Source organism: Artibeus jamaicensis, unplaced genomic scaffold, assembly GCF_021234435.1.
Source record: "Artibeus jamaicensis isolate MK-2021 breed Jamaican fruit bat unplaced genomic scaffold, CSHL_Jam_final contig_388, whole genome shotgun sequence".
NCBI classification, from domain to species: domain Eukaryota; kingdom Metazoa; phylum Chordata; class Mammalia; order Chiroptera; family Phyllostomidae; genus Artibeus; species Artibeus jamaicensis.
Window position 1 is genome coordinate 6,389,848 of NW_026521813.1, and position 18,534 is coordinate 6,408,381.

Genomic DNA, 18,534 nt, shown 5'->3' on the forward strand with positions numbered 1-18,534 from the left:
ACTTTTGTTCTTCCACAGCAACCCACAGAAGCTTCAATCATAGCTACTCTCTTTATTGAACATCCAAACTTTTTATTTACTTATCTATTCTGTTATTTCTTGGTGGGTGATAACCTTCTCTTAATCATTTTTATATACTTTTGCACTCAACACAATGCCTAGCCCATAGTAGGAATTTAATACATAATTTTTGAAGATACAGAGAATAACTAAAACTGTGTGGCTTAAAGCTTAATGAATTAATAGGACAGTATCCAGGACTAATGTCAAAAAAATTATAAGAGCCCTCCTGGATTTGTGGTATGGCAGGTTAGAGAGGTTCCTGGCAGTAATTATTATAACAACTGCCAGAGTAATATTGCTACCTTTTAACATTGAGAAGTTTTGTCTACCTGCTCAACAGCTTTCTACTGGGCTGGATCCCCGAGATTTGAACTGCGTTTGATAGCCTGTGGTTAGGTTCCCTGGACAGCAGTGTCTGCACTGTCAGGGGCACCTTTTCTAGATAAAGAATAGACCCTGAAAAAAATGCAAATGTCCTCAGGGGCTGAGACACAATTCATTCTTTTCCCTGTGGTGATTAATCTGGGAGGCAGAATTACACAGTGGTTAATGGTGTTGGCACTGAACAAACCTGAGTTGAACTCCACCTCTGCCAAATCCTAATCAGGAAACCTTAAAGCAATTTACTTAACCTTTTTATGTCAGTCCAAGTCCTAGCAGTCAACAATTGGCATACTCCAAAGGGTGTAATTGAAGAGAGCATAACAAGGCTGTGCAGAGTTAAGGAAGGAACAAAGGGTAATGAAGAGCCAGAATTAGCAACAGCAGGAAGCTGTTTTCACTGAGGCCTAAAAAGGGAAGGAGAAGGAAAGGTATTACCATATTGCAGAGACAGCTGGGAACACATAAAGGGACTACTGATTTGAGCTGTGGTCATGAAGAAAGGCAGTCCCTGCCAGAACCTTGGCAAGGTGAGTAAATATCCTGATGTCTTCTCTCACACTCCCCACCCCGGGGCCCCTGTCTTAGTTCTTCCAGCTTCCAAACCTGACCAGAAGCCAAATGTCATGGAGCCCAGGAAAAGAAGTCTTTATGATGTAGGTATTTCAGGGGGCTGGGGACCCAAGGTTCAGGGACCCACTGTGGATTCTTAACTTCATGCCGGAAAGAATTCAAATTCAGGCCAGCAGAGAGTTTAAAGTGAAAATGAGTTTTTAGTGGAGTGGTGAGACAGAGAATGCACTATTCCACAGACAGAGCAGCTCTTCTTTAGAGGAATTTGCTTCCTTTATTTAGGACCCTTTAATCAGGAGGGACAAGGATGGGTATTTAATAAGGGGAAGGAATATTCAGGATCTTCTTGGGAAAGGGGTGGCTATTTCTCGGGGGAGCTCCACTGGCCATTTTATGTTTTTATATGGGCTGTTTCCAATCTTGGTGGCTCTGATGTGTATCCTTCAGCATGCTAATATATTATAATGGGCGAGTAATAAGGCTACGGATCATCGTAAAATGAAATTAGTCGCCATGTTGGATTGAGCTGGTCTCTGATGGTTTTTAGCTGTAAATCTAGGTGTCTGTGTGTGTGTGTGTGTGTGTGTGTGTGTGTGTGTGTGTGTGATGGTCTTAATATCCTCTTCACAGTTCCTAAAGCTTTTATCTATACTGCTGTTTTACCACACACTCTATGTATCTCACTTGGAGGTCAAACCCCCAGGGTGCAGAACAGGGCAGAAAAATGCAGCATATAAATCTGGAGGGAAAGAGAGAATAAAGATATTACCTAATCATCAATTTCCTTTTATATATATTGGAGATTATAATCATATCCTCCTCACATATGAGGGTTGAATGAGATAATGAATGCAAAGCTTTTAGCATGAAGCTTAGCACACTGTTTATACTTTTTAAGCATTAAAGTATCCTCTAAAAGTTGCCCTACACTCTGATCAGAGGAATCCTAATTTCTGAAACCAGTCATTTTCTAATTAATCTTTTATTTTAAAACAGATGAAATAAAATCCAAGTTCTGTTTTCAGAGTGTACATACACATGAGCTTTATACAGTTGGCAAATATTCCTGGCATCGGATTTGGATTCAGAAAAACTCAGGGGCCAATCTGGGTTTCAGTTTCTTTCTTTACCACTGTATGGGACTTGGGCAATTGTGTATTTTATATGAGCTAGTTTTTTAAAGTCTAAAAACAAAGAATAATAACCACTGACTCACAGGTGTGTATCAAAACTAAAACAAGGTGTAACACATAAGAGGCACTCACAAGTCAGCACTGCTCAGCTTTAATATCACTACAGAAGCTAAATATGATATTATATATTATACAGCATAAATAGTTGTAGGGTAGATGTTTATTTTGTGCCTTATTTTATTTTTAATGTTGAAAGAATTACATAGATAACCTTAAAAACTATTCACTGATCATCTTATACTAATATTTCAATATCTATGTATTTGAAATTATAAGGCAAATATCCTAACACCAGACAGATTATATTAGTGTTAATATACAGTCTAAAAATAGGCAGAAAAATCTCAATAATCCTCAAATATATTTTTATGTTCTCCATTACCAAATAGCAAAGAAAATAACAGGCTGACTCCAGATGTTCTCAGCAAAATGTCTTCTTGTTCAACCTGACTTTATTTTCCTTTGGCTAAACTATATGGAGTCATTTTGGACAATTACACAATTTTCCTTGCCCTGCCTGGTCAAGAGACACTAGAGGGAAAATGTTTGGGGAAAAAATAGAATCGCTGTACCTTTTCTTGGAGGGAACCAGCAAATGTCACTGAATGAGAAATGTTCTTGATGCAGAAGAATACACCAGTGACGAGCGTATTTGCTATTCTTGATGGCTGCATCAAGCCCACACCACCATCAGCATTCAGTGTAGCACCAAGACCTGCAAGAAACTGTTCAATTTGTAAAAGGTCAGACATTGGTAGCCCTAAGCTTTTGAAATGAAGCAGAGAAAACAATTTCAGAGCTATTTACTACCATGTCTTCTGAAGCTTTTGTCCTGGTTTCCAGTAAGAGAGATTTGCTTTTATAGTCCCAATCCTTTAAGTAAATACGATGCTTGTGGCTACAAAAATGCATTTGATAGCTTTCTTTGAGTCATAAGCCTGTTATCTTGTTTCTGAAATCATAAAGCCCACTAGGCATTGCATTTTTCCAGAAGTATTGACTGAGGTTTATCCTATACATTTAGGTAATCAGATAGGGGTATTGATGATGATAGAATAACTTAGGTAATGCAGGAAGGAATTTATAATACATGAAGGTTCTTTTACAATAAAAGCAATGTGACTTTTGGAGGGTAGAAAATTGGTATTATTGTTTGGTTGTTAACATTTCACATTTCTAATATACTTCCTAGAATTTTTTTTATATTATCAAGAATATAGTTGGAGGTCCTTCAGTATCATTTTATAGAAAAAACGCACATGTAAATGATCAAACTTGTTATCAGTACTTCTAGAGTACTGTCAAAATAAGAAGAACTGTAAATATAAAGCAGACAGGAGCTTGTGAAAAGATCTGGTGTATTTTTTATCACCAGATTGGAGTACATTCTGGATGTACTTTTTAAAAATTTTTATTTAGTTATTTTTCAAGTACAGTTTTTTATCTATTTCTCCCATCCCAGCCCCCCCCACACCCCATGCTCCCCACCTCCCTACCATTTCCTCCCCCCCAGTCCTCGTCCCTGTGTCCTTCATACTTGTTCCTCCAAATCTCTCCCCTTTTTCCCCCTTAAATTCCCTTCCCTCTCCCCTCTGGTCACTGTCCCCTTGTTCTCTATTTCAGTGTCTTGGTTTTTATTCTGCTTGCTTGTTTGTTTTGTTGTTTAGCTTCCTGTTAAAGGTGAGATCATATGGTATTTGTCTTTCAACACCTGGCCTATTTCACTCAGCATAATGCTTTCCAGTTCCATCCATGTTGTTGCAAAGGGTAGTAGCTCCTTCTTTCTCTCTGCTGCATAGAATTCCATTGTGTAAATGTACCACAGTTTTTTGATCCATTCATTTACTGACGGGCACCCAGGTTGCTTCCATCTCTTGGCTATTTAAATTGTGCTGCTATGAACATTGTGGTGCATAGGTTCTTTGATATTGATGTTTTAGGATTCTTAGGATATAATCCTAGCAGTGGAATTGCTGGGTCAAAAGTCAGGCTGATTTTTATTTTTCTGAGAAAATTCCATACTGTTTCCATAATGGTTCCAGACTGGTACGACCATTATGGAAAACAGTATGGAAAACTGTATGTACTTTTAATAAAATAAAGAAACAAAAAACAAAAAAAATTATAAATGGCATCTGTTTGATTTTAAAATTATTTAAATTTGAGGTGAATATTATAGTACATTTATTCTACAATATTTTTAGAAATTTAAGCAATTCATAGAGCCATTGTTTTAAAACAGCATTATTTTTACTCTCATTTTATAGTAAGATTATATGACTCCTGATTACATACTGGGTAAGAAAAAGATTTCTTCTCAGATAATGTGAAACATGAAAGTAAAAAAAACCCAGAATGGTATATTCTCAAACTTCTTCTCTAGGTCTATTTAAGTTTTATACTGCCACAAATATTATATAGAGCTTTGTGAAATTTATTCAGCTGTTATGAACTGTTTTAGGCCAACAATTATGATGTGTTTTCAGCAGCATGTATTTCTGTACCTGAGATGTAACAAGCTTTGCTAAGCTATGTGATAAAATGGGGATCAAGAAAGGCAAGATTCTTTCTTCCATTGAGTTCAAAGTCTTAACAGGTAGTCAATGCTACTGAAGAAGTAGTGAAGGAAGTTATTGTAACATAAATATAGGAGCCAGAAAGTCATCACTAAGGCAATTGTATGAACTGAAAATTAATGGCTGATTGGTATTAATAGACAAAGGAAGTAAGTGACAATGGTTGCTGACAAACAAAATGGGGGAGCAGTGAGTGAGGAGAATAGCATTTCAGCTGAAGGAGCAGCTTATTCAAAAACTCAAAGTGAGATGAATAGCAACAGGAATGTACTCAAGGAACCACCCACCATAAGTTCAAGAAGACCAGTAAGGCTGGAATTTCTGATAGAAAATAGATGAGGCTCAAAGACTTAAAAAGATTAATTTATACTAATACTTATTGAATTAACTCAAAGAATTATATTGTCAAATCAGACTCATAAGAATTAGGAATCTTACCTAGTGTCAAGCTTTACTAATAATATTAAGGATATAAATATCTCAAGAACTAGCCAAACAGAAAAAAGTTTAAGATAAGCAATACAACTCTACAGGTACTTCTTGACCTGAAAATGTGCTTTTTGGGAGATGTTTAAGATGAACGATCTAAATGATGCATGGGGTCATCATTTACACAAAAAGAAGTTATTTTGGTCTTTACTTGGCTTCTGTCATATTTTCCCTGGTTCCATGGCCCATAAATCCAGAGTTCATGTTTGTTAGCCAAAAAGAGTCCTATTTAAATCTGGTATACTTTTTAAAATCTGCTAAAGGCATTATATAGATAATGACCTTCTCATGAGCAATAGCAGTAATGTGCTTGACAGTGGGTCTGTCAATAACACATTTTAAGGGACTTTGACCAGGTTATCTTTCTTTCTATTTCTAGGACATTCCCTGGTAAAGTGAGAATATATCACAGACTGCTGTTAATTCTTTTCTTTTCATCTACAAAATGTATTATAGGTTTGGGACATTATCATGAAAACAATGACAAGAACAAAAGACTTTAAGACCAACATGTAAAATAAGATGACTAGGTTGAAAAAGAAGATTATGGGCATGAAGACCAGTTGCAACGTTTAGAATGGTGAGCATGGCTTAGGCTAGGGTATCCCACAGTATTGTCTCAAGAGCAAAGGGCTCTGTCTCAAGGCAGATGCAAGGGCTCTTCATGAGTTAGAGTCCATGGAGCTTGGTGGTTAATTAATATAGGAGGTGAAAGAAAGTAAGGAGTTAAGGACCACCTATACTTTATTTGCATAGTGCGGTAGATGGGGTCATCAGCTGAGATAAGTAAACATTAGAGGTATTTATCTGGCTATCAAAATGTGATCTATTTTAGATATGTCAAATTTGAGGTGATTGGAAAATATAAAAAGGAAATATTTTAGTAGGCAGTTGGATAAATAAGTTAGAAACTCAGAAGAAAGTCTTGAGTTGGAGAGTTGGGAATCACTGGCATAAAAACAAATATTCAGTGAGGCTATAGGAATGGATGGCTTTGTCTGAAGAGATTAATTAGGAAGAGGGCAGAAAGAAATTGGGCCAGTTTTAAAGAGCACAAAGTAGATGAGGAGAACAAAATAACCATGGTATAGAATTAGAAAGCCAGGGGCTGACTCTTCAAGAAATAAAGAGAATTTGCCCTGGCTGGTGTAGCTCAGTGGATTGAGCGTGGGCCTGGTAACCAGAGGATCGTGGTTCAATTCCCAGTCAGGACACATGCCTGGGTTGCAGGCCAGTCCCAGCAGGGGACACATGAGAGGCAACCATACATTGATATTTCTCTCCCTCTCTCCTTCTTTTCCCCTCTAAAAGATAAATAAATAAAATCTTAAAAAAAAAGAAATAAAGAGAATTTGTGTAAAGAGCTTCTGAACATTCAAGAAATGACTGTGTTTAATTTAATAGTGCAGATGGGACATTAAAGCCCTAATAAAGAGATGGAGACAGAGTGCATAAATAGCTTCTCGAAGAGGTTGGTTGTCAAGCCAGGAGCAAGATTATGTTATGGGTAAAAAGAGATACAGTTGAAGGATGGAGCTGCCATTAATAGTAGGAGTGAGTAGGAGTGAATGCAGTAGAGCCCAGGAGGAAGACCTTTAAGATGGAAAGATAGCTTAGCTCTTAACTAGGCTATGTTCAATTTTCAGACTTGTATCTCTTTCTGTATTCCTCCATAGCAGCAGTGGACTTGGGAAAGCTTAAAATGTCTTTTTGTGAAAAGGAATATTTTAAAAAATTGCATAGGACAGCTTAAAAATGTCTTTTGTTAAAAGGAATATTTTTGAAAATTGTGATCTGAAGAAAGGCTTCATCCAGATTAATTCTTTGTTAGATGTATGCAAAGTAAAACTTCTAAGCCAGGACTTGAGTACAACTGTCCAGTGTGCCTTTATACCTCCTTTTCCCTGTTTTTTATTAATTTTTTTATTTAAAAAAATTTCCAAATCTGTTGATCATGTTTGTGTTTGAGGAATAAAGTAATCCATTCATTTCTGCTTGATTGAAAGAGCTGGAAAAGAAAATCTGTTATACAAGTTATTATAAAATATAATCTTAATACAGAGAGAAGTTTCACTGACTTGCTATTAATTTATCCATACTACTCCACTCTTCTCTTTTCATGTATAATAGAAAGATGACTATATTTCAAAGGAAAAAAGACTGATGTACATTGATATACTGAAAGGATCATATAGATCCTTAGGATTTAATATAAAAATGTTGACAGGAAAGATACTTGCTTTTGGCTTGAAATAATAATAACAATAAAAACAATGATAGATAATAATAGTCTCATTTTAAGAAATCATATCACTGATTCATCATCAGTAAGATACTTTTCTCCTATTGGAGGGTTTGCATTTATGCTAATTTATCCTTTGGTAATCAATGGCACTCACTTGAGAAATTGCTTATTGAATTTAGGAACCAATATTTAAGGAGGGAAGAGAGGAAAGATATTTGAGTATGAAGAGGATCATTACTTACCTTTTTTTATTGTTTTAAATCAATTGAACATATTAACTCATTGTAAGACTTTTAAGAATTTTTCCTAAGTAAGAAGAAATTGCTATTTACCTTTTGATTAAGAGGCAGTTCAAGACTTTTGAGCCCAACCAATTAATTGTCAGGGGCTACGTAGTATTTAAATGCAGAATATCCATGATAATTCTGCCTCTCATTGAACTCACAGTGAGAAAAACCCTAAAAATGATAAAATGTAAAACAGTTTCCAGGCAAGATAACATTACTATTTGTTACAATTATACTTATTGCCTTTGTTGTGAACATCCCCAAATGCCATCAGGTTTATGACTCTATAAATCTGGAGAATGTCTTAACAATGAAATAATGGTCATCTGTTTCTAAACTGAAATGGTGTCGTAACACTGGAGCTGATACACATGAACTAGTTAACTCCTAAAAGGAAAATATCAAACAAAAAAATCCTCTTTGATCTTAAGCACTTAAGAAATTTCAGAAGCAAAGATAATTTTTTTCTTTTTACACTGGAAAATAACTTCAGATACAGCAGATCTCCTGATCCAGTCTTGACTGTGGATATGGTTGGAGAGAAAGATGATAGGAAGTATAAAGAATTCAGTCGTTACTTTAAAATTTATAGATGAGTAATCTTTAAGCACTCCTGAATAGAGCATACATAAAATATGTTAATACATACAAGATAGGTATATACTCTGACCAACCTTTTATCAGAAGAAAAATGTATTATACCAGGTGGGAGTGAGCCCTACTCTTGGGTCCTTGTTTTCAATAGAAATAGGGGTCGACAGAAAAATCCCCATGCAAACTTCTTACTACAGGCAAATACAGTGTAAATCTGATAAAAGGTTAATATCCAAAATTTATAAAGAAATCAACTCAGCACCAAAAACAAAACATTTGAAAAAATGAGCAAAGGACCTAAATAGACACATCTCAGCGAGGACATTCAGATGGCTAATAGACATATGAAAAGACGCTCAATGTTACTAATCATCAGAGAAGTGCAAATAAAACCACAATGAGATATCGCCTCACACCTGTCAGAGTGGCTATCATAAGTTCACAAATGGCAAGTGTTGGCAAGGATGTGGAGAAAAGAGAACTCTCAGGCATTGTTGATGGGAATGCAGATTGGTGCAGCCACTGTGGAAAGCAGTATGGAATTTCCTTTAAAAAAAATGAAACTGTCTTATGACCTAGTGATTTCACTCCTGAAGGAATATATCTGAAGAAATACGAAACACTGATTCCCGAGAATATATGCACCCCGTGTTCACTGGAGTACTATTTATTATAGTCAAGATTTGGAGGCAGCCCATGTGCTAATCAGTAGATGAGTGGATTAAAAAGCTGTGGTACATTGCACAATAGAATACTTACTTGGTCATAAAAAATTAAAAAAGGAAATATTACCCTTTATGGCAGCATGGTTGGGCCTAGAGGATATTGTGCTAGATGAAATAAGTCAGACAGGGAAAGACAAATGCCATATGATTTACTTATATGTGGAATCTAATGAACAAAAAGCCAAAATAGAAACAGAATCATAGCTGCAGAGAACAGACTGACAGCTGTCAGAGGAAAGGGGCTGGAGGTTTGGGTGAGATGGGTGAAGGGATTAGGGAAAAAAAGACAAAACTTGTAGACAAACAGTATGGTGGTCACCAGAGGGTCAGGGGGTGGGAGCAGGTAGAAGAGGGTAAATGGGGGGTAAGTTTTGACAGAAGATTAGTCTTTATAGGGTGAACACACAGTACAGTATACAGATGAGGTATTATAGAATTATACACTTACAACCTATATAATTTTATTAACCCATGTGATCAATAAATTTAATTAAAAATAAAAAGATTTTCTATTTTGTCATTGACAGTTTTTAAAAATATAATTCATTATAATTCATTTTCTTGTTCTGAGAAGTTTTTTTAGTTGCCTGAGAATTTTGTACAATAGATCGAGCTAGCTTTTAGTATTGTCTTCTAATATTTAAAGGTTTTCTGTCTATCATTTAATGACAGCAGAGTGACATTTGCCTTTTTCTCTGAATTTGTATAAACTTTTTGCTCATGTATTTCGAACTTGATTGTTGAGTACATAGACATTTAGGATTGCTGCACCTTAATGTTATATTTGATAATATTCCTTGCCCTGAAGCTTATGTAGTGTGAAATTAATACAGCCATTCTGCCTTTAGTGTGGTCACTGCTTTGCGTGGTTTATGGTGTCTTTTTGACCAATATTTTACTTCTAAGCTTTTTTTTTAAATTAAAGATAAATTTAAGCTGGCATTTTCATAGACGGGATAAAGTTTTATTTTGCATTTTTCCAGTTTGGTAATCTATATTCAACTGGAATACTTGAAAATTCACATCTAATAGATTTTGATGAGTTTGAGTTTAATTTTATCAGATTTCTCTGTGTTTTTTAAATTAGTACCAAGTCTACTTTGTTTCCTTTGTTCTCTTTTCTTCCTTTCTTTACAATTGAGTATTTTCATAATTGTATTTTACCTCTACTATTGGTTTAGTAGTTATATGTCTTTAACCATATGCCTTTGTTCCTTAGAATTTTATAATATAATAATTTTATTAATTTTCCTCTAAATATTATACCCATTGTAAGGATCTTATACAAATACATTTCCTTCATGCTACTATACCATTCTTTATATATTTGTACATGTTGCACACTCAAATTTTATTGTTATTTTTTCCAGCTTTATTGAAGCATAATCAGCAAAGAGTTATATATTTTAAGTCACACAACCCATTTTGATAAATGTGTACACTGTAAAATGATTACTACAGTCAGCCTAACTCACATGTTTGTTATCTCATATAATGACCTTCTATCTCTTTGACCCTGTCATAGTGATGGAATCTAAGCTCTGGTAATTCCCAGCAGTTTTTTGCCCTACCTTAAGAGAATTTTTATTTTCTCAAATGTAGGTTAGTGAAAGTAGACTCATAGAATATGAAATCTTTTAAGAATAGTTATCATCACTCAAAATAATACTCTTGTAATTTAATCAAGCTGTCACATGTATCACTAGTTTGTTCCATTATATCACTCAGTAGTATTTCTTTGTATGGACGTGGAATGTTTTTTTTTTTCTTGTTTTAAATATACTCACTAGTTGAAGAACATTTGGGTCGTTTATAGTTTTGAGGATGTTAATAAGGTTGCTATAAATATTCGTGTACAAGTTTTTAAAACATTTTTGTTATTGATTTGTTTGTTTTATTTATTTTTAAAAGGTTGTGAGGAGTACCTCCTTAAATATTTCGAGGTCTTAAAGGACTTTTTAAAAACATTTTATTTATTTACTTTTTAGAGAGGGGAAAGGGAGGGATAAAAAGAAGGGGAGAATCATCAACATGTGAGAGAAACATCTAACGGAGGCCTCCTATGGCCCACAACCAGGGACCTGGCCTGCCACCCAGGCCTGTGCCCCGACAGACATTGAACTGGCAAGTTTCCGGTTTGTGGGATGATGCTCAGCCCACTGAACCACATCAGACAGGGTCAGGTGTTTTTTTTTTTATATAAGTTTTTCTTTCTCTGGGGTATATACTCAAGAGTGGGAATGCTAGATCATATGGTAGTATATGTTTAACTTTAGAGAAAACTACCAAAATAGTTTTCCAAAGAGTCTATACTATTTTACATTACTCTCAATAATTATGAGACTTATGTAAAAAGGTAGGTATGTATGTGTGTATTGTCCGTATATGTATACATTGTCAGTACTTTTAATTTTATCCACTGTAATAGATGTTCAACAATATCTTATAGTAGTTTTAATTTTCATGTTCCTCATTACTATTGATGTTGAACATCTTTCATATTTTCTAAGTATACTTATTAAATAATGTTATATTACATATCATCTCTGAGCAACGTAAAAGCTACTTGTTATTTAAGTCATTGTTAGCTTAATCTAATTCATTACATGTGAAGTAAATGTATATATAACTTGTTTGCTTTGGTAGCTCCCTCTCTTAGTATTAAATATTTTCATATGTTCTAGAATTTTGTATTTTGATTTTGAATGAGTGTTATTTCACTTTTATATTTATATTAGTGATGATTGATTTTCTGTTCCTAATATCCTTAGGAACAGAATTTTAAAAAATTTATAACTTTATTTATCATATCACTCATTACCTACCTCTCAGTCCAAATCAGAGCCCTCAGCTTGTATAACAGTATTTCTTGCAGTCCTGTGTAGCAACTTAGTGTCTACTGCTTCAGTATTTATTCCTTTGTGAGTGAAAACATTTAACTTTCTTTTCTAATAGTGAACCTTGCTTTCCGCTTTGCAGCATTTTGAGTCTGGGTTACTCCACACTTTTATTTCCTGGCTTCCACTCGCTGTGCCCAGATTGGAGTACAGTCACTCCATGACTTTTGTCCCATTCAGGGTCCTGTACTTTCTGCTTAACCTATATTCTTTTGATATTGTCTTTTTATATACCCTAATAATACCTTTTAATTAGCTTTTTAAATATATTTTGTATACCACCACCATGATTTGGAGCAGAGGTGTCTTCCAAATTTTTAGGGCATCTGGAATTTTTCCAAGTGGTCTCTATAGTCTATGCTAGCTTTAGGGTGTTCTATGTAAGCACCCTGAATTCACCTAAAATATCAACTTAGTGCATATAACACCTATTGATATGCATTTCATTCTATGATATTAGAGTTAATTTACACTTTACACTTTATATTGCACTTTAGTAAAAGTTAATTTAATTCTATTTATTTTATAATTGCTTTAGTGTATTTTTCAGAGCATAGAAAATATTGGTATACAGAAGTCTATAACCCGTATATCCTAAATTAAAATGGTTGAATCAGTTCTTGTATATAGATCTTCAACTATACATCCAATTCACCTCCTTAACTGGTAGCATTCTTAGGAAAGTTGACAGCTTTCAAAGTTCTGGAGATTCAAGTTCAAATTAAGTTTGAGGAGTTAAATAAATTTAGGTAAATTTCAGGATAAAGGTTTTCTTTGCATCATAAAAAATGCTTAGTGTGGAGGTTGAGGAATAATCAGATCAGTGCCTCACAGTAACTCCAGAGAAATTATGCATATGTAGAATCATCTGTCAAGTAGTCATTAGATATGAAAGACAAATACGTATATTCCATTGCTTTTAAGATCAAACACAAATGGAGGCCAACCTTGAAAATTCCCTGAGCAGACAAAAGCAGTTTAATCATACAAGCAAAGTTTAATTTAGCTTATTTTGCAAGACTAACTTGACCTGGGTCATTTCTGGCTTATGTGTCTGGAAATTCTAAGCAAAACTTAGTTTCCCAAGGTTGATATGAGGTAATCACTGTGAAAAATTCCAATATTATAACCAATCACTGTGAGAATAAGCAGTCACTACTTTCTCCCTCTATAAGCTTCTTTATTACAGTATATACCACAATTGTTTCTGGTTTGTGCACTGTTTTTAATTTTAATTAATTTTATTTAGTTATTTTTCAAGTACAGTTTTTTGTCTCTTTCTCCCATCCCAGCCCCCCCCGCCCCTTGCTCCCCACCTCCCTCCCATTTCCACTCACCTTAGTTCTCCTCCCTGTGTCCTTTCTATTTGTTCCTCCAAATCCCTCCCCCTTTTTCCCCTTAACTTCCCTTCCTACTCCCCTCTAGTCACTGTCCCCTTGTTCTCTATTTCAGTGTCTTTGTTTTTTTTTTTTTCTGCTTGCTTGTTTGTTTTGTTGTTTAGCTTCCTGTTAAAGGTGAGATCGTATGGTATTTGTCTTTCAGCACCTGGCCTATTTCACTCAGCATAATGCTTTCCAGTTCCATCCATGTTGTTGCAAAAGGTAGTAGCTCCTTCTTTCTCTCTGCTGCATAGAATTCCATTGTGTATATGTACCACAATTTTTTGATCCATTCGTTTACTGATGGGCACCTAGGTTGCTTCCAACTCTTGGCTATTGTAAATTGTGCTGCTATGAACATTGTGGTGCATATGTTCTTTGAAATTGATGTTTTAGGATTCTTAGGATATAATCCTAGCAGTGGAATTGCTGGGTCAAAAGTCAGGTTGATTTTTATTTTTCTGAGAAAATTCCATACTGTTTTCCATAATGGTTGTACCAGTCTGCACTCCCACCAACAGTGAACTAAGGACCCCTTTTCCCCACAACCTCTCCAACATTTGTTGTTGGTTGCTTTGTTTATGATAGCCATTCTGACTGGTGTAAAGTGGTATCTCACTGTGGTTTTAATTTGCATCTCTCTGATAGCTAACGATACTGAGCATCTCTTCATGTGTCTCTGAATGTTTTGTATGTCCTCCTTGGAGAAGTGTTTGTTCAAGTCCTTTTCCCATTTTTTAATTGGGTTGGGTGTCTTCTTAGAGTGGAGTCGTGTAAGTTCTTTGTATATTTTGGAGATTAAACCTTTGTCTAAGGTATCATTGGCAAATATGTTTTCCCATACAGTTGGTTGTCTTGTAATTTAATACTGTTTTCTTTAGCCATGCAAAAGCTTTTTATTTTGATGAGATCCCATTTGTTTATTCTTTCCTTTATATTCCTTGTTCTAGGGGACATATCAGTAAACAAGTTGCTGCGTGAAATATCTGAGATTTTCTTGCCGATGTTCTCCTTTAGGACTTTAATGGTGTCACGACTTACATTTAAGTCTTTTATCCACCTTGAATTTATTTTGGTGTATGGCGTATGTCTGTGCTCAAGTTTCATTTTTTTGCACGTAGCTGTCCAGTTCTCCCAACACCATTTGTTGAAGAGGCTATCTTTACTCCATTTTATGTTACTGCCCCCTTTGTCGAATATTAATTGACTGTAGAGAGTTGGGTTGATTTCTGGGCTCTCTGTTCTGTTCCATTGGTCTATGTGCCTGTTTTTATGCCAGTACCAGGCTGTTTTGATTATAGTGGCCTTGTAATAGGCCTTGTAATAGGCCTTGTAATAGTTTGATATCAGGTATTGTGATCCCTCCTACTTTGTTCTTCTTTCTCAAAAGAGCAGCTGCTATTCGGGCTCGTTTATGGTTCCATATAAATTTTTGAAGTGTTTGTTCTATGTCTGTGAAATATGCCATTAGTACTTTAATAGATATTGCATTGAATCTGTATATTGCTTTGGGTAGTATGGACATTTTGATGATGTTAATTCTTCCAGTCCGTGAACAATGTATATGTTTCCATTTGTTTGTGTCTTCCTTGATTTCTTTCTTCAGTGTTGTGTAGTTTTCTGCATACAGGTTTTTTACATCTTTGGTTAGGTTTATTCCCAGATATTTTTCTTTTTGCTATATTGAATGGGATTTTTTCCTTGATTTCTGCTTCTGCTGATTCATTGTTGGTATACAAAAATGCCTTTGATTTCTGGATATTGACTTTGTAACCAGCTGTTTTGCCAATTTCATTAATTAGTTCAAGCAGTTTTTGGGTAGAGTCTATAGGATTTTCCATGTACACTATCATGTCATCTGCAAACAGTGACAGTTTTGCTTCCTCCTTTCCTATTTGGATGCCTTTTATTTCCTTTTCTTTCCTGATCGCTGTGGCTAAAACTTCCAATACTATATTGAATAGAAGTGGTGAAAGTGGACATCCTTTCTTGTTCCTGATCTTAGTGGAAAAGCTTTTAGTTTTTTCCCATTGAGTATGATATTGGCTATAGGTCTCTCATATATGGCCTTGTGCACTGTTTTTTTAAGTTGATATGTTTGTTTATTTTTTTGTAAAAGGCATTGAAATATGTGATTTATTTTTTATTTAAATGATTTTTTTCCAGCTATGATTGACATAAAATATTATATTAGCTTCAGGCGTGCACTCAACTGATTAGACATTATATAAATTACAAAGGGATCATCCAGATGGTACTCATCTGACACCACACATAGTCATTGGAATATGACTGACTATATTCTCTATGCTGTACTTACATCCACATGACTATTTTGTAATGACCAATTGGTGCTTCTCAACCCTTTCTCCTTTTTCCTCTCATCCCTTCAAATCCCCTCCCATCTGTAACTGTGAAAATGTTGTCTGTATCTTTTTGTTCTGCTTTTCATTTATTTTGTTTTTTAGATTCAGTTGCTTTTTAAAATTTCTTTTTTTATTTTAATTGTTCTTTAAGTACAGTATTCTGTCTTTTACTCCCATCCCAGCCCACCCACCCAGCCTCCCATTTCCACCCCCTCATAGTTTTTGTCCATGTGTCTTTTATATTTGTTCCTATAAACCCTTCCCCTTTTCCCCTGAAGTTCCCTCCCCTCTCCCCTCTGGACACTGTCAGCCTGTTCTCTATTTCAGTGTTGTTGGTTATATTTTGCTTATGTGTTTTTGTTATTTAGGTTCCTATTAAAGGTGAGATCATATTGTATTTGTCTTTCACCACATGGCTTATTTCACTTAGCATAATGCTTTCCAGTTCGATCCATGCTGTTGCAAAGGGTAAAAGCTCCTTTTTTTCTTTCTGCTGCATAGAATTCCATTGCATAAATGTACCATAGTTTTTTGATCCATTCATTTACTGATGGGTACCTAGGTTGCTTCTATCCCTTGGCTATTGTAAATTGTGCTGCTATGAACATTGGGGTTCATAGGTTCTTTTGGATTGGTGTTTTAGGGTTCTTAGAATATAATCCTAGCAGTGGAATTGCTGGGTCAAAAGGCAGATCCATTTTTGGTTTTCTTATTCCATACTGTTTTCCACAGTGGCTGCACCAGTCTGCATTCGCACGAGCAGTGCACTAGGGTTCCCTTTTCTCTATAACCTCTCCGACACCTGTTGTTTGTTGCTTTATTTATGATGGCCATTCTGACCCATGTGAAGTAGTATCTCATTGTGGTTTTAATTAGCATCTCTCTGATAGCTAGCAACATTGAGCATCTTTTCATGTGTCTCTGGGTCCTTTATATATGTCCTCCTTGGAGTAGGGTCTGCTCAAGTCCTTTTACCATTTTTTAATTGGGTTGCTTGTCTTCTTATGGTGGAGTCATGTAAGTTCTTTATATATTTTAGAGATTAAACCCTTGTCTGAGTATCTTTGGCAAATATGTTTTTCTGTATGGTTGGTTCTCTTTTTATTTTAATTCTTTAGCCACACAGCAGCTTTTTATTTTGATGAGATCCCATTTGTTTATTCTTTCCTTTATGTCTCTTGCTGTAGGGGTTATATCAATAAAAATGTTGCTGTGTGAAATATCTGAGATATTCCTGTGTATGTTCTCCTCTAGGACTTTAATGGTGTCATGGCTTATATTCAAGTCTTTTATCCACCTTGAATTTATTTTGGTGTATGGTGTAAGTTGGTGTTTTTGCACGTACCTGTCCAGTTCTCCCAACACCATTTTTTGAAGAGGCTATTTTTACTCCATTTTATGTTACTGCCCCCTTTGTTGAATATTAATTGACCACAGAGACTTGGGTTTGTTTCTGGGCTCTCTCTTCTGTTCCATTGGTCCATGTGCCTGTTTTTATGCTGGTACCAGGCTGTTCTGATTATAGTGGCCTTATAATACAGTTTGGTATCAGGTATTGTGATCCCTCCTACTTCGTTCTTCTTTCTCAAAAGTGCAGCAGCTATTCAGGGTTGTTTGTGGTTCCATGTAAATTTTTGAAGTGTTTGTTCTATGTCTGTGAAATATGCCATTGGTACTTTAATAGGTATTGCACTGAATCTGTAAATTGCTTTGGGTAGTATTGACATTTTGATGAAGTTAATTCTTCCAATCCGTGAACATGGAATATGTTTCCATTTGTTTGTGTCTTCCTTGATTTCTTTCTTCAGTGTTGTGTAGTTTTCTGAGTATAGATCTTTTACCTCCTTGGTTAGGTTTATTCCTAGGTATTTTATTTTTGTTTTTGCTATATCAAATGATTTCTGCTTCTGCTGTTTCATTGTTGGTATACAAAAATGCCTTTGATTTCTGGATATTGATTTTGTATCCTGCTGATTTGCCAAATTTATTTATTAGGTCGAGCAGTTTTGGGGTGGAGTTTATGGGATTTTTCTATGTACACTATCATGTCATCTTCAAACAATATATACAAAAGAGTACTTACCTTATATTATGCAAGAATTAATACAGATGGAATAAATGTGTAATTTTATTATTCTAAAACATATCTATATGACCTTAGGCTAAAAAGATTTTTTTTAAAGTAATACACATGTATATTCACAGAAAATAACAAATGAGGTGCAATGTTCATTTTACTACATTGAAATTTAGAATTTCTGTATAACTAAAAAGATAGTTAAAACATAAACTGTATACTGCAAAAGTATACTTATATTGCCAGTAGGTAATCAAGATTCAGTTTCTGAATAGACTAAATGTTTTCAAAAATAACAAAAAATAAATTAAGGGAACCAAGGATTTGAAGAGACAAGTCACAAACGGAAAAACTGAATTTCCAATAAATTCATTTTATAATTTCAGTATTACTAGAAATTAAGAAAATGTTTAGTAAAGCAATGAAGTTTAATTTTACATCTCCAAAATGGCAGAAATAAAAACATATATTATATATTAATATTTATTAGGTAATATCTCATAGGCATATATTTGGAGAAGCAGCACTTGTCTACATTGTCAGTAGACATCTATACAAGAAAAACCATAAGGAGTACAGCTTAGGAGCAGTCTGTAGAGCTAGGCATCCACATACACTAAGAGTCAGCAATCATTTGTGCATGCATATCTATTGAGTAATTCTGCTAATACTGAAAAATTAATCTAAAT

General features: G+C 34.9%; 1 long non-coding RNA gene and 1 pseudogene across 1 annotated transcript in view; both read left to right on the forward strand.

Annotated features, from left to right (window-relative positions):
• The first annotated feature begins 844 nt into the window (after positions 1-844).
• Positions 845-18,534, forward strand: part of LOC128627386 (uncharacterized) — a 109,644-nt gene continuing 91,954 nt past the window's right edge. The window contains exon 1 of the long non-coding RNA XR_008391567.1: positions 845-974. This is a non-coding gene — a long non-coding RNA (uncharacterized LOC128627386). The remainder of the gene's footprint in view (positions 975-18,534) is intronic.
• LOC119042664 (ER membrane protein complex subunit 2-like) overlaps positions 1,007-18,534 on the forward strand; it is an 82,614-nt pseudogene continuing 65,086 nt past the window's right edge.